Source organism: Petaurus breviceps, unplaced genomic scaffold (assembly GCF_028583685.1).
Source record: "Petaurus breviceps papuanus isolate PSGF00001 unplaced genomic scaffold, PetGlider_PUasm1.0 213, whole genome shotgun sequence".
NCBI classification, from domain to species: Eukaryota; Metazoa; Chordata; class Mammalia; order Diprotodontia; family Petauridae; genus Petaurus; species Petaurus breviceps.
The window spans coordinates 13,446,304-13,468,517 of NW_027185860.1; the positions used below are offsets into that span (position 1 = coordinate 13,446,304).

At 36.0% G+C, this 22,214-nt stretch overlaps 1 long non-coding RNA gene across 1 annotated transcript in view; it reads right to left on the minus strand.

Moving 5' to 3' along the window:
• Positions 1-3,013: 3,013 nt before the first annotated feature.
• LOC138165530 (uncharacterized) overlaps positions 3,014-22,214 on the minus strand; it is a 43,862-nt gene continuing 24,661 nt past the window's right edge. The window contains exons 2-4 of the long non-coding RNA XR_011169373.1: positions 17,780-17,863; positions 4,385-4,535; positions 3,014-3,336 (exon numbers count right to left, since the gene is read on the minus strand). This is a non-coding gene — a long non-coding RNA (uncharacterized lncRNA). The remainder of the gene's footprint in view (positions 3,337-4,384; positions 4,536-17,779; positions 17,864-22,214) is intronic.

A 22,214-nucleotide genomic window follows, 5' to 3' on the forward strand; every position in this document is an offset into this window, starting at 1 on the left:
ATATCTGGGGTCTACCTGCCAAGACAAACCCAAGACTATATGAACACAATTACAAAACACTTTTCACACAAATAAAAACTTATGTAAATACAAATCAGCTGGGGAATGGCTGCACAAGTTGTGGTATATGGATGTAATAAAAGAGCCATAAGAAAGGATGAGAGTCAGGTTGTCACATTCCCTTTCCAGCTCTTCCCCTCCATTGCAACAGTTTTCTCTTGCATCTTTTATATGAGATAATTTACCCCAATCTATCGCTCCCTTTCTTCTTCACCCAATAAATTCCTCTCTCACCTCTTAATTTTGTTTTATAGATATCATCTTTTCATATCCAACTCATCCTGCGCCCTCTGCTATGTATATATGAACATACAAATGCCCACACTCACATATAGATTAATATACACGTACATCTTCCTATACATACATATATGTGTGTATGCATATATATATTCCCTTCGGCTATCCTCATACTGAAAAAAAGTCTTATGAGTTGCAAATATCATTTTTCCATGTAGGAACATGAATAGTTCAACTTTAACAAGTTCTTTATGATTTCTTTTTCATGTTTACCATCTCATGCTTTTCTTGCTTCCTGTATTTGAAAGTCACATTTTCTGTTCAGCTCAGGTTTTTTCATCAAGAATGCTTGAAAGTCCTATATTTCATTGAATGATCACATTTTTCTCTGTAGCATTATATTCAGTTTTGCTGGGTAGGTGATTCTTGGTTTTAGTCCTAGCTCTTTTGACCTTCAATATTTTTGCCAACAAAACCCCACAGTCAAATCCATGAGGTCACAAAGAATCATACATTACTGAGCAATTCATGTATTACCACCCACTCTTTTTTGAACCTATGCTATAGTTCCTTGCAGAAAATATATGCAAAAATGAAAATTTATTTGCCAAAGACCCTTGGGGTTGCATGTATGCTTTCTGACTATCCTTCCTGAGTTCTTTGGAAGTCCCATACTAGAGACCATTTCATTGACTAAATGTGAGCAAACTTAGCTTACTATATATACTGGCTAGCCTTGGATACCAGACGATGCTTCAGCCTCATATCCCAGCCTCCAACCATAGGTTCTCTCACTATTTGTCTGTCCTCACTTGTCTGCATCCTCCTCAACACAAAATTCTCTTTCCACTACACATGCTGTCTTTCCCTAGTAGAATGTACATTCTTCAAGGACAGGAATTATTTTAAAAAAATTAAAAAGCCTTTGTATCCCAGGAATTCAGCATAGTGCCTGGCACATAATAATGTTTTTTTTTCCTAATTTTTCCCCAAAAGTCATTTATTTTCTCATTCTGAGTTTTGGATAAATTCACAGTTGGAGAAATATAACCTTAAAATGGCAACATTTGCTAAGATTTAATTATTACTATTTTTAAAAAGTCTGGCATGCCATGGTTTGATTTTATTTTGTTCATTATTATAGAAAGAGATAACTAGCTAGCTAGATAGAGCACATATTATCTACAGATTGATAGATAGAGTATATGTTAGATGCTTCTTTACTGCCAGGCACTATGCTAAACACTGGAAATACAAATACAATCAAAGATGATCTCTATCTAGCCTAAAGCAGCTGGCTCTCTAATGAGGGAAGAAAATATATAAAAAGTAGTTGTAGGGGTGGCCAGGTAGCACAGTGAGTAAGAGCACCGGCTCTAGTGTTGAGAAGACCTGGAGATCGAATCCCGGGCTCAGATACTCAGCACCACACCCAGAAATAACTGGCCGTGTAACCTTGAGCAAGTTACTTAACCCCTATTGCTTTAAAAAAAAAAAGTAGTTGTAAAGCAATGGGAATGGGAAGTAGGATTTAAAAGGGGACAAAGTAAAAAAAATCCAGAGAATCAGGAGCAGAGGTAAGTTAGAAAAGAACACGTTTGGTCGTCCAGTTCCTCAAATGGAGACTCAGGATCCCACTAATCAAAAGAGGAAGCCTCAGAGGTAGACACATCTCTAGCTTGAAAAGACAGAGGAACAGAGGTGTAAAAGTTCAGAGAGTCAGGAAAGGAGAAGAGTTAGAAATAACCAAGAATGAATGGCCTGTGAGCACTTCTAGAAATGAAAGTTCTAAACCAGAGACTTGAATTCTACTCATCACTTTGCTGTTATGTAGATATACTAAATTGCATAAGTTGCATAACCTTTCTCAGACTCATTTTCTATCCCTGTACACTTAGGGATTTGGATGAGATGATCTCTAAGGTCCCTTTCGGTTTTAAACTTCTGATTTCAATCTCTTTAACCACCCCCCCCCCTTCCCACATTCCCTGCGTATATAGCAGTGGCCTAACTGGCATAGTTGTTTTATAACCTTTCTCTTTTTTTCAATAGTCCATGACTTCTGAGTCATTACATCTGTACAGTTAATGTCATATCCCAGGCTATTGATTTTCATTTCCTGCCTTTTAATAGATAGAACAAGGATGGGGAGTGCACACTGTCATTGGGATCTTGGCACAGAAGCAAATGTAAAGTTTAAAAATACTACATTTGTGCTTTTGTGAAATGTCCATTGCTCACAATTAATGGTTTGAGCCATCCTGTACTGTTTGTGGCTGAGTGACTGACAAAAGGGCCAACTGTTTAACTACTGTACTGTCTTTGGGGAATAAAGATGATGCCATTGGCCTGATGTCAGTAGGGTCTGCACTTAGAGTTCTTGTTTTAGTACTGATGATGGTTTTAAACTAATCCATTCACCTTTTCATGCCCCATCTTACTCGTGATCAATAACATTTGGATTTAAGGCTGTGGTTCTGGCACAAAGTAAAGCCATCTGTGCAACCTGTAATCTTAGCTTCATATACATATTCTTCTAAATAACTGTAGCAATCAGTCACAGGCAATAATTAGCTATTATGAATGACCATAAGCAAGTTCAAGTCAAAGTTTAATTGTGTTAAAATAAAACCCTCCTCCCCCCAGAAAATAAGGAAAACGATATTAATTGACATTTACATGATGCTTTTAATTTTGCAAAGCATTTTATTTACATTGTCTCATGTAAGGCTCCCAATTACTCTCTGAGTAAAATACTACAGTTATCAGTATACTGAGTATATAGATGAGAAAGCTCAGAGTTTCTCATTGACTTAAACATAATCACATGCCTAGTAAGAGTGCTTAGAAGGATTTGAACTATCTCCTTGACATTGATTTCAGTATTTCAACTCTACCTCTCAAAAACCATGAAAACTATTTAGAAACTTTCTATTTTTAATCTCAATTCCATTTGGCTTTTCTTTAGATGTCCTTACTGTATTCTTCTTTAGCTTGTGAGACTGTGATTTTAGAATGAAGTTTTCTTGTACATCCCTGTAAATATGAACAGATCCCACAAATTCATCTTTTTGTGTTATCTTGAAACCTTTGATGAGTCCACATTCTGTTCATGAAGAAATATCATTTCAGACCACACCTCATCCTGCCTTCTCACTATGTTTAAAATATTTGAAATTTCATTTTCATTAAAAATGATTTAATTCAGAAACAGTCTTTTATGTTACATAATAGATAACTATATGCACTACTATTTTATGTCTAACAGAGAATTCTGAGGAAAAACATAGACTAGTGATGCTAAAATAAAATAAAGAATTAAAAAGCTTTGGAAATATAGACCTGTCACACAATTCCAAACATAGCAATTAGGGATGATGTGATTTTTTTTTGTAAACAGACTTTACTGCTAGAAAAAGGCTAGATTAAGCAAGTATACCTGAGTCGCTGAAATGAGATGGCGTACAAGTATGACATTTTTAACCACTTAGAAACATTGACATTAAAGTTCCAGGGAATAATCTCCTCTGGTCAGCTTACTATCTCATACTCCCTAAGGACAAGAGGCTGACTTTCATAGCTCATCCTTCATGTAAGGCATAAAATGAAAGAAAAAATATACTGGCATTTCACTGTAGAACTAAGAAATAAGAAAGAATCAGCCAGGAAAAAAAATACCCTTGTTCAAAAGTTGTTGTCACATACCAAGTGAATAGACTAAATCTTTATATAAAATTATGCTTGATCAGCAACAGAAAGAAATATGGTGGGACAATGGCTAGACTTTGTAGAATGCTGAAGAAAAGTTCCCCATGGGGGCCCACTGTTTCCTGCCGGGCCACACAAAATGAATTAGCACTTGGTGATCTGGTGATAAATGTAACTGGAATTAATCATTTTAGGGACATTTCTTATAAAACTAGGGAATCTCCAATTCAGCAACTAGAAATCAGTAAGCTCCTAAGCTTTTTCCACCTATGAGGACTCTTTGGAAAGCATCTTCTCATTGGCCTAATGTTTAGGATAAGCTTATAAGAAGTCAGTAGTCCTATAATGATAGCAGTTATTTTTAGCTTATACATACCTCTTGCAGTCAGGTGTCAAGATCAAATGCTGAGCAGTAAATTTTTCAGGAAATGCAGAAATCTAGTTTGTCTGAAGCATAACATAACTTGGGCCCCTCAAGCTCCTCTTAAGCCAAAAACAGTTGTCTCTCACAACTCCTCCTTTCTCACCTAATGAAGATCAACAAAAGCAAAGAAGAAAGTCAACGAAAATATGACTGAGAACTGTACATATGACAGATGTCAGAAAGAAAGTAGAGAAAGAAAAGACTGTTGAAAAGGTGCCTCTTACCGTGGATAAGAGAATAATTCAGAAATGCACATGGGATATTACAGGTTCTCAAAGAAAATTAAAATACTTTTATGTAAAATTTTAAAACTTTTTTTCACAAACATCAATGTAGCTACAATAGTCTTTTCCTTAAACATCTGGTAAAAGTGCTATGTTAGCAAATTTATAGAATGGACACAATTATGTATAATTAAAGGCCATTTGCTCATAGACAAGTGATAAAAGTGTATAGATAAACAGTTTTCAAAAGATAAAACAAGCTCTCATAAGCCCTATAAAAAAAGCATTTAAACTCACTAGAAAATTAGAGAAATGCAAACCCAAGACATTTTGAGGAATAACCTTGAAGTCATTAGAAGGGGAAAGAGAATAAAGAATGGGCAAATACAGTGTTGGAGGTACCTGAAGACAAGAATACTAATCCATTGTTCTAAGAATTGTAAATTGATTAAATCATTCTAGAAAATAATTTATAATTATGTAAAGAAGTGAATTGAATTATTCACTCCCTTTGAAAGTCCATCAATACTACTACTGCTAGTTTTACACACACAATATATTCACAGCACCATTATTAGTATAACATTCCCTTTGGGCTCACTCCCACAAGTGATCCTCCCACTGCCTGGTTCTGTTGCCCAGAGGAGCAGCTGCTACTACCCTTAGGGCTTTAGGGGAAAGCCCAAGGGATTGAGGTTGCTGACACAGCAGGTCCTGAGACTCCATCAGTGTACTCCCTATTTACAATCTATTAGCCCTTAGAGAAAAGCAGAGCAAGAATAGTTGGTATAAAATATTCTTCCCAAAAATTGGGTCTTAGTCTCCCTCAACTACACATAAGATCAGTGGAGAGAGTAAGTATAGGCTCAAAGCACAAAAGTGGTAAGAGGCATTTAGTGAACTTGGGTGTCAGATGCAAATTACAACTCCTAGTTACTGGAAATACCTCTCTATCTTTGTCAAGTCTTCATGAAGTTCATTCTTGATGCAGCTCTCTGCCAAGCTTTCTAGAGTGCAGAGACATCATCCTTCTCTGGTGCAAGGGGTCATGATACTTGAAGCTGTTGCTTTATCCAGAGTTAGCTGATGAGTGTGGAAGCTGGGTGGAAGACATGGCTGCTGTCCCCTGTCCACCTGACTCTCAAGACCACTTTTATTTCATCCTGCCTCCTTTCAGCTATGAAGAGAGTTTGAATTCCAGGCCACCCCTTTTGAATACACACTGAATTATCACTCAGCAACCTCTTAATCATCAGTTCTTCTCTGCTTTGCTGCCAATTAGAAGACATTTCATCATCACACAGTACAAACTTTTGAGTTATCCACATGATAGATTATACTAAAATAGGCAGGGAATATCTGTCCATGATCCAAAAACTGACTCTTATAGGCAAATGCACCAATAATGTATGTGTAATAATGACAAAGGGTGTTCAGTGATTGGGGAATAACTACACAGAATATAAAATATGGATCATTGTTGTGCCATAAGATATGAAAAAAATGAAAATTTAAAGGAGCACAGAAAGATGCATGAAGTAATGCAGAGCGAAAAAAGTAGAGCCAGAGCAGTAAATAGAATGAACAGTTAGCATCTATATAGTACTTTAATTTTTGCAAAATGCCTTATATGTGATCTTGTTTGATCCTCATGACAACCCTGTGTGTGAGGTAGTTTCTATTAGAGTCCCCATTTTATGGATAAGGAACTAGCTGAGAGAGATTAAGTGACTTGCCCAGGTTCATGTGGGATGGTTTAAAGTCAAGTCTTCCTGTCTTTAGGTCCAGCATTCTATCAATTATGGCACTTGAGTGACAATATAAGTATAGACATTACTAAACACAGCTCAACTCAGTTCAAATACTAAGAAGATGGTGCCAAGTTCATCGTTTTTCTGTTATTTTCTCTAATATTTTCTCTATTAGATAGTTTAGTTAATTCCCTTAATGTAGAGTGCTTTGTGGGGGATTTGTTTAGATGTTTGAAGGGAAATAACTGCTGTGTCAAAAATAAAATGAATCAATTAAAAATTAAGAAAAGAAATTGAATCCCTTCTCAATCAATAAATTACCTGCCAAGGACTATTAAAGGATAAAAGTACAAAGAATGAAACAAAGTTTACTTCAGAAAGATTTAACAGCTTAAGAGGGTGACACAACAAACAAATATATAAATTTATAAAGAACAAATACAAATAAATGCAAACTCAATAATACAAAGTCCAAAAGAAATGAGAAATCAGTCATGCAACTTTGTGGATAAGCATATTATTAGGGTCAGACCACTGGGGCAAAAGATTTGCAAGTTATTGTTAATTTTGTACTTTTCTGGCATCAAGATGGAGGACAATCCTCTCTCGCTCCTCAAAACTCTGTTTGATAGTTTGGCAATTAATACTACAGAGATTACATTTTGTCCTGTCTCCAAGGACAGTTAATCTACTCAGTTTTTATATTCCTTCTCTGGGAAAGAATAAACTCACTTGATTGGTGAGTATGAACTCACATATTCTATCATATCAACCTGACCCCATACTTGACCATGAGTTTACATTTCATTTAGTCATCCAAAAAAATCAGTCTTATGCCTTGCACCATGCCACTGTCTCTATCCCTCCCCTCCCACTATTATACCTACTGTGAAGGATCTTCTCTGGAACAGTAATCAAATCAATATACTCATGGCTCTGTGGATCAACTTGTAGATTCTGTCACTTATTCCCTAACCCAAAATTCCCTTTCCTGGACACCACTCACCTACATGGATAATCTCCCCACTAGAATATAAGCTCCTTAAGGTCAGGGACTGTCTCACTTTTATATTTATATTACAAGTGTTTATCCCAATGCCTGTAAGGGCTTACATGGTGATTTTACATCCATTCATTTATTCATGGCTCCTTGTCCAACCTGCTTTGTAGGATTGGTTCCAAGCTGACTTGCAGAACTAATAATCATTAAAGAAGTTTAGTGTACATTTAGAAGGGTACAGAAAATGAAGAAATGTTACATGGAAATGCTAAAATAGAATTACAGTATAGAATCTCTCCCAATTTCCCCCCTAAAAGAGAATTCCTCCCTTTATAGCTGGGAGTATATGTGGGGAGCTAAGGTATCTGTCACTGTGGAACATTATCCTATGGAAACTCTGATGCATGAAGGAGGTTTTAGGAATTCTTCATGGTACAGCAGAAAGAATATTAGCTTTGGAACAGAATACTGGATCTTCTGATTTCTAGCAAGGTATCTTTAGGCAAAATAAATCAATTAACCTCTGTGGTCCTCATTTCTTCATCTGCAAAAAGAGTGATATGGGCTAGTGTAAAGCCAATCCGGAGCAGCTCTCCTGAGAACTGCTGCTGTGAATTACTTTAAGGTTCTAATCCAATAGTATAGTGGGCTCTATTTATTCAGCAATAAACTAATGCATAACATTCAAGAAATGAAAGCACAACATTGACAACAATAAAACATAACAATTTTTTCACTAAGGTGGACATATAGTCTTAAATAAAACATATCATTCAGTAAGTCATGATATCCTCAATCAATACAGAGTACTGAAGTAAAGTCCTTTGTCATCTTGACTGGAGGCTGGTTTCCAATAATCCTTAAGTCAATCATCCATAGGGGGTAGCAGAAAGTACAAAAACAATCTACCCCTAGGTGGAAAAAAGTCACAGTCTCATCAGTCAATACATAGTGCCCAAGTAGAGTCCGCTTTCATTTTAATTCCAGGCTAACTTCCAAACCCTAATGCTCCTCTTCCATGGACTGGTCACTCCCACCTCTTGCCTGGATGCACATGACTCTTGCAGATCTCTGCTCAAGCTTCATACTTCAGCTTACTGCTAGACTCTAAGCTCTTCAAAGTCTCTGTGTCTAGGAAAGAAAAGCTAAACAGAACTACAACAATATTTACAAACATTGTTGGCATGATCATCTCAATTCACTTTCTATCTGACAAAGCAACAAAAAATCAATATTTCTATCTGAGAAATCAAACACAAATCCACAACAAAATAACAGGACTTCTGTTAACAGCAGTAAGTCCTCTTTCAGGGCTTCTAGAACAGCAGTAAAGTTCTCTTTCATGACTTCTGTCTCAAAAAACAGGCAGGGTGCTTTAGTCTGGTAGAACAACAGACAGAGTGCTACAAAGTGCCAAAATAACAAGCATTATCCCTCTCAGTTCTGCTTGGTTCCAGGTTTGCTCAAGTTTTTCTCTGTTGTGCTCCTTCCTGTTACACCCTTCCCTTCCCGTTCTGCTCCTATGGCAAGCTCCTCCCCCCGTGGACTCCATATGATGATGTTAGGCCTATTAAGGGCAGGGAAGGTCTTCAAATTCCCTTAGGGCTATTTACAATTTTTGGTCTTTATTAATTTGTTTGTTTACTTTTAGTTTACAAGATTCAGTTTCAAAAGTCCTTGAGTTTCAAATTTTCTCCTCCTCCCTCCCTTTCCCCCTCTCCCCCCCACCATGGTAGCATACAATCAAGTATAAGATCTGCAAATACTTTCACATTAGACATTAGTCAGATTATAAAGAAGGATTGTAATGGATGGAATGAACAACGGGAAAGAGGAAACAAAATCAAACAAGAAAAAGAAAAAGATGAGGTAGTTTGCTTCAATCTGGATTCATACTCAATTCTTTCTCTAAATGTAGACATCTCTCTCCATCATGAGTCTTTTGGAGTTGTCTTATAACCTTGCATTGCTGAAAAGAGTCCAGTCTATCAAAGTTGACCATCATATATACGTTGTGTCTGTAATTGTGTAAAACTTTCTCCTGGTTCTGCTCTTCTCATGCAGCATCAGTCCATATAAGCCTCTCCAGGTAAATCTGACGTCCATCTGTTCCTCGTTTCTTATAGAACAAAAGTATTCCATAATATGCATATACCACAACTTTTTCAGCCATTCCTCAATTGATGGGCACCCCCTTAAGTAACAATTCTTTGCCACCACAAAAAAGAGCTGCTATAAATATTTTTGTACATATGGGTTTGCCTCTCACTTCCATGATCTCTTTGGGATACAACCCTAGAAGTGGTATTACTGGATCAAAAGTTATGAAATTATTTATAGGCCTTTGGGCATAGTTACAGATTGCTCTCCAGAATGGTTGAATCAGTTCACAACTCAAGCAGAAATGCATTAGTGTTCCAATTTTTCCACTTTCTCTCCAGCATTTGTGATTTTTCTGTTGTACCATCTTAGCCAATCTGGCCACTGAGATATGGTACCTCACAGTTGTTTTGATTTCTCTAATCTGTAGTGATTGAGAGGATTTTATCATATGCTTACAGATATCTTTAATTTCTTCCTCTAAAAACTACCTGTTCATATCCTTTGACCATTTGTCAATTGGGAATGATTTGTATTCTTATAGATTTCACCAAATTCTCTGTATATTTTAGAAATTAGTCCTTACACATTGGTTGTAAAAATTATTTCCCAATTTTCGACTTCTCTCTTAATATTGGTTACATCGGCTTTGTTTCTAAAGAAGCTTTTCCATTTAATGTAATCAAAATTATCCATTTTGCATTTTATAATGCTCTCTAATTACTGTTTGGTCATAAAGTCTTCCCCTCTCCATAAATCTGACAGGCAAATTATTACTAGCCTTCCCAGACTGCTTACAGTGTCAGACTTTATACCTAGATCATGCACCCATTTAGATTTGATTTTGGTATATGGTGTTAGATAATGGTCTATGCCCAGTTTCTGCCATACTATATTCCAGTTTTCCCAGCAGTTTTTGTCAAATAATGAGTTCTTGTCCCCAAAACTGAGATCTTTGGGTTTATCAAAGATTAGTTATTCACTGCTGAGTCTCATGTATTCAGACTATTCCATTGATCCACTACTCTATTCTTCAGCCAGTACCAAGTAGTTTTGATGCCTGCTGCTTTATAATACAGATAAAAATCTGGTATGGGTAGGATATTTTCCCTAGAATTTTTTTCATTAATTGCTTTGATATTCTGAACCTTTTGTTCTTCCAAATGAAGTTTTGCTGTTTTTTTCTAGCTCTATAAAGAAATTTTTTTCATAAATTGATTGGTATAGCACTAAATTTGCAATTTAATTTAGGTAAAATTATCATTGTTATTATATTAGACCCACCCAGACAGGAGCAATTTATGGTTTTCCGATTAGTTAGATCTGACTTTATTTGTGTGAAAAGTGTTTTGTAGTTGTGATAGTATAGGTCCTGGGTTTGTTTTGGTAGTTAGATTCCCAAATATTTTACAATGTCTACAGTAACTTTAAATGGCATTTCTCTTTCTATCCCTTGTTGTTGGATTTCATTAGAAATATACATGAATGCTGAGGGTTTATGTGGGTTTATTTTATATCATACAACATTGCCAAATTTACTTATTGTCTCAAGTAGTTTTTTACTTGATTCTCTGGGATTCTCTAAGTATATCATAATATCATCTGCAAAGAGTGATAACTTGGTCTCTTCTTTGCCTAATTTGAGTTTTAAAAATTTCTTTTTCTTCTCTAATTGCTACTGCTAACATTTCTAGTAGCAGATAGAAAAAGAGGGGTGATAGTGGACATCCTTGTTTCACTCCTGATCTTATTGGAAATGCTTCTAGCATATCCCCATTACATATAATGCTTGCTGATGGCTTTAAAGAGATGCTGCCTATTATTTTAAGGAAGACTCCATTTATTCCTATACATTCTAATATTTTAATAGGAATGGATGTTATATTTTATCAAAAGCCTTTTCTGCATATATTAAGATAATCTTGTGGTTTCTGCCAGTTTTATTGTTGATATGGTCAATTATACTGATGGTTTTCCCAATAATAGACCATCCTTACATAATAAATCCTACCTGATCAAAGTGTATTATTCTTGTGATAAGTTGCTGTAGCCTTTTTGCTAATATTTCCTTAAAATTTTTTCATCTATGTTCATGAGGGAAATTGGTCTATAATTTTCTTTCTCCATTTTATCTCTTCCTGATTTAGGTATCAGTACCATGTTTGTATTATAAAAAGAATTTGGTAGGACTGATTCTTCACTAATTTTCCCAAATAGTTTGTAGAGTATTGGAATCAATTGTTCTTTACATATTTGATACAATTCTCTAGTAAATCCGTCTGGTCCTGGAGATATTTTTCCTAGGGAGTTCACTGATGGCTTGTTCGATTTCTTTTTCTGAGATGGAGTTATTTAAGCAATTTACTTCATCTTCATTTAATCTGGGCAACTTATATTTTTGTAAGTTTTCATCTAATTCACTAAGATTGTCAAATTTATGTGCATACTATTTGGCTAAATAATTCCTAATCATTGTTTTAATTTCCCCTTTATTGGAGGTATATTCACCCTTTTCATTTTTGATACTCATAATTTGGTTTTCTTATTTCTTTTTTTTATCATATTTACTAAGGGTCTATCAATTTTATTGTGTTTTTTTTTCATAAAACCAGCTCAGTTTTTTTTAATTAATTCAATAGTTTTATTAATTTCAGTTTTATTAATCTCTCCTTTGGTTTTCATTATTTCTAATTTAGTGTTTAATTGGGGCTTTTCAATTTGTTCTTTTTCTAGCTTTTTCAATTGCATGTCTATTCATTGACCTCCATTTTCTCTAATTTAATCATGTGTGCACTCAGGGATATAAAACTTCCCCTAAGAACTGCCTTTGCTGCATCCCACAAGTTTTGGTATGTTGTCTCATTATTGTCATTCTCTTGAATGAAGTTGCTGATTGTTTCTATATTTTCTTGTTTGCCCCACTCATTCTTTAGGATTAAATTGTTTAGTTTCCAATTAGTTTTAGTCTATCTTTCCATGGCCCTTTATTACATACCATTTTTATTGCATCATCATCTGAGAATTATGCATTTAATATTTCTGCCTTTCTGCACTGAATTGTGAGGTTTTTATGCCCTAGTACGTGGTCGATTTTTGCATATGTGTCATGTACCACTGAGAAGAAGGTATATTCCTTTTTATCCCCATTCAGTTTTCTCTAGAGATCTATCATATCTAGCCTATTTAAAATTCTATTCACCTTCTTAACTTCTTTCTTCTTTATTTGGAGATTAGATTTATCAAGTTCAGAGAGGGGGAGATTAAGGTCCCCCACTAATATAGTTTTGCTATCTATTTTTTCCTCTAAGTCCCTTAACTCCTCTAGGAATTTGGATGCTATACCACTTGGTGCATATATGTTAATCAATGATATTGCTTCATTCTTGATTGTATCTTTTAACAGTGTATAGTTCCCTTCCTTATCTCTTTTAATTAGATCTCTTTTTGTTTTTGATTTTCTGAGATAAAGTTTGTTATCTCTGCTTTTTTTTAACTTTAGCTGAAGCATAATATATTCTACTCCAGCCTTTTACCATTGTGCTGTGCATATCCCCTTGTTTCAAATATTTCTTTCAGACAGTATATTTTAGCATTATGGTTTTTAATCCATTCGGCTATCTGCCTCCATTTTATGGGAGAGTGCATCCCATTTACATTCATAGTAATTATTACTGTCTCTTTCCTTCCATCCTATTTCCTCCCCTATTTATGATTTTGTTTCTTCCTTCTCCCTTCCCCTCCTTAAGGATTTTCCTTTTGACCACCACCTCACTCAGAATTCCTGTTCTGTGAACCCCTGCTTCTTTTTTTGGGGGGGTGGGGGTTGGAGGGCAATTGGGGTTAAGTAACTTGCCCAAGGTTACATGGCTAGTTTGTGTGTGTGTGTGTGTGTGTGTGTGTGTGTGTTTGTGGGGAGGCGGGTGTTAAGTGTCTGAGGCTGGAACCAAACTCGGGTCCTGCTGACTCTGGGGCCAGTGCTTTACTCACTGTGCCACCTAGCCACCCTTGAACCCCCTCCCCTCTTTACCTACCTTTTCCCCTTAGTACTATTTCCCTCCCTTCCAACCACCCCCCCATCCTCCCCTTACCGCTTTTATGATTTTTGTTCTTATTGGAGTATGTTATTCCCTCTTTGATCACAAACCCATGCGAGTAAATTTCATACAGTGCTCCTCTCCCTCCCTCCTTTTCTTATATTATGATGAGCTTTTGTGTCTTTCACTTTAGAATCTTAAACTTAACTGATTATGTTGATCCCTCTTTGAAATAGAACCAATGGGAATAATGTTCATATGATGTTCATCTCCCTCTCTCCTTCCCCTCTACTATGGTATATTTCTATGCCTTTTCACTGTAGTCTGCTTTCTGTTTGGCGCTGGTGCAGCTCTCCCCCCCCCCGCCACCTGCTCCATGCTTTCCCTATCCAACCCTATGTCGCCACTCTCCTGGGCTGGGGATCTGCCACTCTCCATCTCCCAGGGGATTCTGTCACTCTAAAATCTATCCAGATTCACTTTTTAAAGTTTAATGATGGGATTCATGGAGGAACTTAGAAAAGTTACTGCTTCGGTTCAGCCATCTTTGCTCCACCCTCCTCCCTTAGGCCTATTAAGGGCAACACAATGTATACTCTTTCCAACCTAGTCTTTTTTTATAATAAAAGGTGAGGTCCAAGCATGCTTGAATAGCTGAAACAAACAACATAGTACTACTTCGCTTGCCATTACAGCTAGATGACCTCAAAAGTGCCTTTCTGCTTTCAATGATCCTAAGAGTCTTATTTCTATCATATATGTGCACATATTGCACACACACACATATGATAGAAATATGAATATATTGTGATCTTCAACAAAAAACATCAGTGACATTACTGGAGTATGGAAGTACATACTGGGTGACAGCACATAAATGGAGAAAAGGTCAGTTTCTCATCTTTCTGCATTCCTATGACATTAATATTACTAACATGCTGATTACCTTTAAAGGCAGTATTGTTTGAATCTAATCCTCTGGAGTATAGGGCATAATTTTAAATTAATCCAAGGTACACTTTTATTTCTTAATTCCATTCCAATTTAAGAGACCAATTTATTAATGTTTTGAAGAAATACTTCATAGCTAACAATCAAGCATTTTTATTAGCAACCATATATTTCATTTTTAACACAAAATGACCATTACAATAGATTCATTTCAATCTGTGAGGGACTATCTCACCCTCACATATTCAATTTACTACTCTACAGGCACTGTTATGCATAATTATTTCCTCAATCCCCTAATGCACTTGTGGGGTAGGCATTTATTTATTTTTTACATTTATATTACATTTGCTAAGTTACCACTTTTGTGTAAAAATATTTCCTTTTTCTTTTTTTTTATTTTTTTTGCTTCTATTTGACATTTGCAGAAGCAATTATTGAGAGATATAGACCTAACCACTTCAGTTTAGGCAATATTAGTAGGGATAAAAATCGACTATCCATTGTCAGAGGTTTATGTGATATGAGTTTATGGAATCCTTATGGACAAACCAAGTATAAGAAAAAAGGAAACAAAATCCTTGTTAGCTTGAGTAAAGAAGCTGGGGATAGAGAAAACTGCAATATTTCTCACTATAAGATATTCCAGGTGAAGCAACCACATAACATAACCTAACATAAGAAAACAACAACAGCGAAATTAGATGGAACAATATGATTTTGAAGAATTAAATTATCTATCTATCTATCTATCTATCTATCTATCTATCTATCTATCTATCTAAACATTGTGGTTATATAAGCAGTTGACTTGTACTACATGCTAAGGGAAGATCTATCTGCCAAGTCCTATTTGTCAGCATGTTATATAAACTGACAAAATTAATTTGATAACCAGTCAGAAGTGTTTATGATAGCCCCTTGGCATGCATCTTGCATGTGTAGAAATACATATTATCCATAATGCAATTTGTATATTCAATATTGTAAAATTACAGACAATAGAATGAAATATTTGAACAGGTGTAATGCGAATGTAAATTTTGAAGATCTTCCCTGCCCCTAGGCTAATGTGCACCTGAAGCCTGGGGTGGGAGGCTTGTTTTTCAGTAGTTACTTTTTGATTGGCCAGTGGGTCCAGAAGGTTGTTACATTCTCTGAGCCAGGAGAAGGTTATATAAGCCCTGATGTGTAGCTTTGTCTTGGGACTCACTTTGAGAAGTATTCTGTGATTTGATCTGAATTCTGGGAAGCCGTTGTTGAGAGTCCCCCGGCTTTGAAAAACCCAGAATGTGGAAACCCAGATGTTGACTGGGTATGGATGTAATGGTTGGACAGTTTGGAAATCTGTCTACTTGATGTTTCTGTCTTGATAATTATGCCTGTATATTTTGAGGTTCAGGGTGCTGACCTTTTTGCCCTGAACAAGGTAAACGATATATGGTCTGACTGATTAAAGTAAGCTTGTTAACCCATTTTGAGTTGCTTTCCTTTAATAAAGCAGATCCAAGAACCTGTGGTAGCTGCAAACCCTGAGGACGCTTGAGGTGCTTGCTGCTACAACAGGTTAAAATCTGTTTGCTAAAGATGAGTTGGAACAAAATGATGAGGTTAGTGACAGGCACTTTCCACAACTGAATAGGCCAAGCATCCAGAAAATAATTGGAACCCTTTCTAAAACGCTGCAGAAATCATTTTTCCTCATTTAAAGAGAAATCTTTACAACAGTTTTGATTATGGCAGCACAACTAACTGGATTGTCCACTGAGTATTGACAAAGCACTGTGTTCACAAAGCTGATTGTCTCTTTTTAAACCAAAACCAATTTGTAAAAAAATCAATTCTGGCATGAAACAATGAGAATGTCATATTTTATCTCCATGAGTAGGTAGTGTAAGGAAACAGCAAGCATACAGCCATATAATAATTCCTGGAGAGTCCACCTTGAGCAATGGTTCTATAATATCACATGAAAACAATAGAAACATAGATCATTTCATGTATACTGAAAATGAAGTTGAATGATAGAATTAGCATCTTGCTCATTATTTCTTCAAATTGATCACAAAATACTTGAAAAATAGTTATGTTATGAGAAGGTGTAGAGTACAATCCAGAAAATATTTTTTGTGGATAGATGCTTGGGAATTACCATCTTTGATATCAACAATCAAAGTAAATGGAGTAATTAAAGTTTGTATGTTTTCAGATTCACATTCCTGTTTCCTGATTTGTCTAATCTTGGAAAATGTTAATGACTGAATTTCATATGATTTTAAAATTAATAGAATGTATGTTTTAGGAAGACATCTCTTTATCTCTATGTTTAATCACCATTCAGAGGTATTAAATCAAATCTAGGGAATAGAAGATTGCATCAGTAAATTGAGGTATCCTTAAATGAAGGTAAAGAACAGTGCCAAGATATTCAGTCTCAAGATTCCTCTTTATAACTAAGTTCTCTAAAGAGTCAGCCCATTTATTTATCTCCTTCAGTTACATAATTATTTCAATGAATGCAGATTATTGCCATTTAAAATAGAACAATCCAACCCTTACAATAAAACCTGGTACATTTGATTGTCTTGATGCAGTGCATTGTTAAGGAAGAACTCTTCCTATGGAGGGAAATTCAGAATCCTTCCATATGTCCTCCAAATGCTGGGAAACAGCATAAAATCTCAATGATCAATGAGTTAGTTGTTTCTCAATTCCATTTTATGACAGTATTTCAGGAAAATTGAGTCTTACGGCAGTTTTTCCAGATCAAAAGGCCATAATTCAGTGACTACAGTAATGCTGAGTCATTAGTTCAAGGACTGTAGTTTGAAGTCATCTTTACATCTGCAGATCAATCCCCACACACACCGCTGTCACATAAAAAACACCCCACTGCACAAGACAATTTGGTATGATTGCCTAAGAGGCCGAGATTGAACTGGCATTAATTAGCTATGTCATGCTATTATTCATCTTCTATGAATTTGCTCTTACCATTCACATCAGGACTGAATTCACTTGCACAGCAGTATGTAGAAACAATATATGATCTAGCCTCTTTTTTTAAAAATTCTATTTGTCTTGCACAAAAAAAAGGAGTCAATTTCTTAGTATTTAATGGGACTAAAAAGATGTGTTTCCTTTCGAACTTCATCTCATCTTTGAAAACAGGTATTTTACACTTCAGAAGGCTTCCCAAGTTTGGGAAAAACCATGTAACTCTTTTTCTGCCTCCTGTGACCTTCTTCCCTTCCCACCCCTCTTACCTCAATTATCTCACCACTTACCATACTCTGCATCTTTCTTAAGATTTTCTTGGGGCGGCCAGGTAGCACAGCGAGTAAGAACACCAGCTCCAGTGTTGGGATGACCTGGGGATCAAATCCAGGTGCAGATACTTAGCACCACACCCAGAAATATCTAGCCATGTAACCTTGAACAAGTTACTTAACCCCAATTGCTTTAAAAAAAAGATTTTCTTCAAAGTTTAGACAGTGGGTAAAATGTTGCATGCCTCTAACCTTTTAGATCTTTATGGGACCACTTTCTGTGTATATATCAGCAGTGGTAACCTTAAAAAAGGTAGTAGGTGATTTGTGGTACAGTGGATAGAATCTCGAGTTAGGAAGATCTGAGTTCAGACCTAACAGTAACCTCTTATTAGCTGTTTAACCCTGGGAATATTACTTAAATTATCTGTGATTCAGTTTCCATATCTGTAAAATGGAGATAATAATATCTCCTAGGATTATTGAGAGGAAAAATGAGATAATATTTATAAAGTGCTTTTAGTGCCTTAGGCACTATGTAAGTGCAACCTATGTAGTAGTGGTAGTGGTGGAATGATGAATTATTGAAGGTGGATAGTAGGTTCATTATTTTCTAATTAGCTAAGCATGGACACTCTGAGAGTTTTATTATATATGATGAAGTTTGGCTGAGCAAAATTTTTGATTGACAATTTTGTTAGGCTGCAATTAACAGGTGTCTAGCACAAGCAAAATTCCATGGGAAAATATAACATTTTAAAATAAGTCATGAGAGAACCAATGCTATCCAGCACTATGTGCTATACACATCATGTATACAGAATAGGAAGTAGTTTATTTACTCCCATCCAAAAGAGAAGGAGAAAACCATAAGAGAGCAGTGGGAAGGTCATAAGAAGGTCAGAGAATATAAAACATTATTCAAATTAGCATCCATTGCTCTGAGCTCTCTCCCCACTATCGATTATGTGTATTGCCAATGAATGCAGCTGTTGATTTGGAAAGGTTTTGCTTTCTCAAGCAGCTAGCTAGATGGACAGATATGTGTCTATATGTCTGTGTGCATACACTTAAATAACACAAACATATATGTATTTACATATACAGAAATATGTATATGTGTAATCATGAATATATATGTATATACATATGTAATGGTACTGTAAATAGCAAGATCTTTCCCACTCATTAATAGGCCTGTGTGAACTACTTAAGTCATGGAAGCCTAAAACACATGAGTTTGAAGCACATAAAGCCTGTGGTGGGAGGGCATTGCTGAACAGGTAGAACAGGAAAGATGGAGGAGATCTGAGAGGAAGATGGTCAGAACAGTTAGAGATGAGGGAGAGAGAGGAAGCAGGTAGTGAATTGTGAGTGTTGATTAGTGGAAAGGCCCAAGCAGGGAGAAGGCTTGGGGATTGTGCTGCTTCCTGCATTGTGATTGTGGATAGATTTCTTTGTTGCTATGATAGATTTGACTTTCTGGTCCTGGGATTCAACTTTCTGGTGTTTGAATAAATGTTTTGACAATGTTCTGTCTTCCATTTGGAGAGTCCATTATATTTTGTGACTCAAAATTATGACAGCATATTAATAGCCCCCATAGGCAATGTGAATGTCAGGTTGGCACTACATTTGGAGATGAGGATGGGATCTCAAAATATCAGACCTCTATTTGGAGGCAGAAGGGCTTTAGAGAGAGAAATGGATATCCCAGAATGGGAGGATTAACCTTATTCCTCCCTAGCAAGAGAATGGGCTAAAAACATAGAGCTCTGTGAAAACTGGGAATCAAGGCTACTAAAGGGAGAACCTAGAGATTTGGAAAGATGTTTGCAAGGAATACCAATAGAACCAGGGGGGAAAAAACTGGCAGGGGTGTGTAGGAAAGACTGGGCCTTGCTAACAAGTGATTGTCTTACATGTAAAAGAAAAGACAAACTGCTGGAAGATAAAACTCAGATGGAAAAGGAGCTGAATGGGTTTTCATGGAAAACATTCTGTGCCACAGCATTTGGAATCTCCTTTAAAAGAGTAAGCTGGGGGAGGGGGGTCTCAGATGGTAAAAGAACAAGCTACTGTTCATTTAGCTAAGGAGAAGAGATAAACTAACATGCAGCCCTTGCATAGGCTAGACCTAGTTGGAGCTCTAAAAATAGCCAGAAGAATGCATGAGAAAAAAATGAAACTATGTTAGATGGAGAAGTTTTTACATATGCAGACATTTCTCCAATACTAAGAAGAAAGCAGGAGAACCAGGGGTGTCACACAGAGTTGAGGGAAGTAATTGAGGATTTTACTCAGCAGGAGGTAACTGATATATTAAATTGATTCACCCAAAGGATGGGAGAATTGTTAGTGTCTTTGATGATGAGAATCAGTGATGAAGGGGCTGGAGGAGCATCAAGAGATCATGTAGATTGCTTGAAACTTATAGGAATTTGTCAGAATCCTTTTGCACAGCAAGCTTTTAGGGATTGCTTCTGAAACAGGGTAACAACGCTATTAATTTGTTAACTTTACTTATAGATGGATGCAACAGGCAGTATTCTACTGACTCTGTGGCCTAGTGGAGATACACCATGGTATTAGTTTAGGAAATATATGAGAAATTTAAAGGAGGAGGTAATGAAGAAAGCAATAATGATGGGAGATGCAGACGCTTATCACGGTACCCCCTTAGTAGTTTTTCATAGAAATACCATAGTGAATATGGATCCTCCTCCTTATAACCACCTAATTCTGACTCTTCTAATTGGGGAGATAGGTCATACTCTTTTGGAGGTGCTGGATAAAATTTCACAGTTAACTGACTTGGGGAATGGAGAAAAGATATATCCTCAAGAAAGAAGAGTAAATAGCCAGTAGATTCAAAGTCAGAATAAATTGACAAGAAAAGAATTGTTTACTGCTCTATTGAGAGCAGGGGTAGATTTTGGAAGAATTGATAGTATTCCAATTAATGAAATATATAAAATGTACCGAGAAAAGGGGCTTAGTGTTAGATGGAATAGGGAAGTAAGAACTGTCCCTTCAGATGCTCCTGAAGCCTTGTATACAAGACTGTCACATCTTCAGGGAGAATAGGAAATTGTCCAAATCCCAATTCAGATTAAAGAAATACACAGATGGGATTACAGATCCTATATCAATTTGACCATATATGGGAAAAAACAGATCAAATACTGTAACTAAGGCATTAATAGATGCTGGGGTGGAGGCCTCTCTTATATTCAGAAACCCTAATAAGTTTAAACACAGAATTCCTATTACCAACACAGGACTGGTAGGGACTTAAATATCAGCCAGACAAGTCAAACTAATGATTAAAATTGGACAATTACCTAAAAAAGAATGTACTATGGTAATTGCACCAATTTCTGAATATGTCATTGGAATAGATAGATTGAGAGGTATAACTCTAAATTTACCTGAGAGGAGATACCAATTCACAGTAAGGAATATAGGAATTAAAATGTTTTAGTGGGAAAAATAAAAATGAACCCAATCACTTTACCTGAACCTTTTGAAGTAGTTACTTTAAAGCAATATCTTGTGCCAAATGGGCACAACACTATAAACCAACACTATAAAGTAATATGTTGAAGCAAACATGTTTAGTCCCTACAACCACTCAATGGAAATTCATGGTAAACAAGTCTGGGACAAATAATTATGGGAAGATATATGGGACATATCTTTGGTTACTAATTTGTCAGTGGCCCTCACCATGCCAGAATGTGAGTACAATGCACATGCTGCTTGAATATCAAAGTTTGCTACTCAACATATTGCCTTTACCCTGACACCAACTGATAATATGGTATTAGCCAAATGAGTCCATTAAACAGTTGGCTGTTTAAGAGTCCAGACCTCACAATGGTGGGCAGAATATTGAGGTATTAGAATCTCATATTCATTGTTAAAACAAATAACATAGGAATGTCATATATGTCAGTTGGAAAAGGAATGAACTGTCCCTTGGGTAGTAACTGGAGAGATAGCAAGGGGAAAATTTCCAGCCAAAATTTGGCAGAGAGATTATATTGGACCACTACTCCAAGATAAAAAGGATACAAATTTATATATACTTGTGTTAATACCTATTCTGGTGCACAAGTGGCCTGCCTTAAAAGAATGCAATCCAGAAAAACACCTCTAACCCTTTAGAGTTCATAAGTCTATATTATGGTATCTTAATGTAGATTGAAAGTTACAATGGTTCTCATTTCAAAGGTAATGAAATGAAGAGATATTGTATATTAAACAATGTAGAACTGATATATCATATTTCATATTATCCACAAACATCTGGGTTAATTGAAAGAATGGATTATTGAAAGATCAGTTAAGGAAGTTAAGTTCTAATAATTTGTATCAATATTGGAAGGATAATTTGTTAACTACCATATTTAATTTGAATAATAGACCATTACTCCTCTAGTCAGAATGA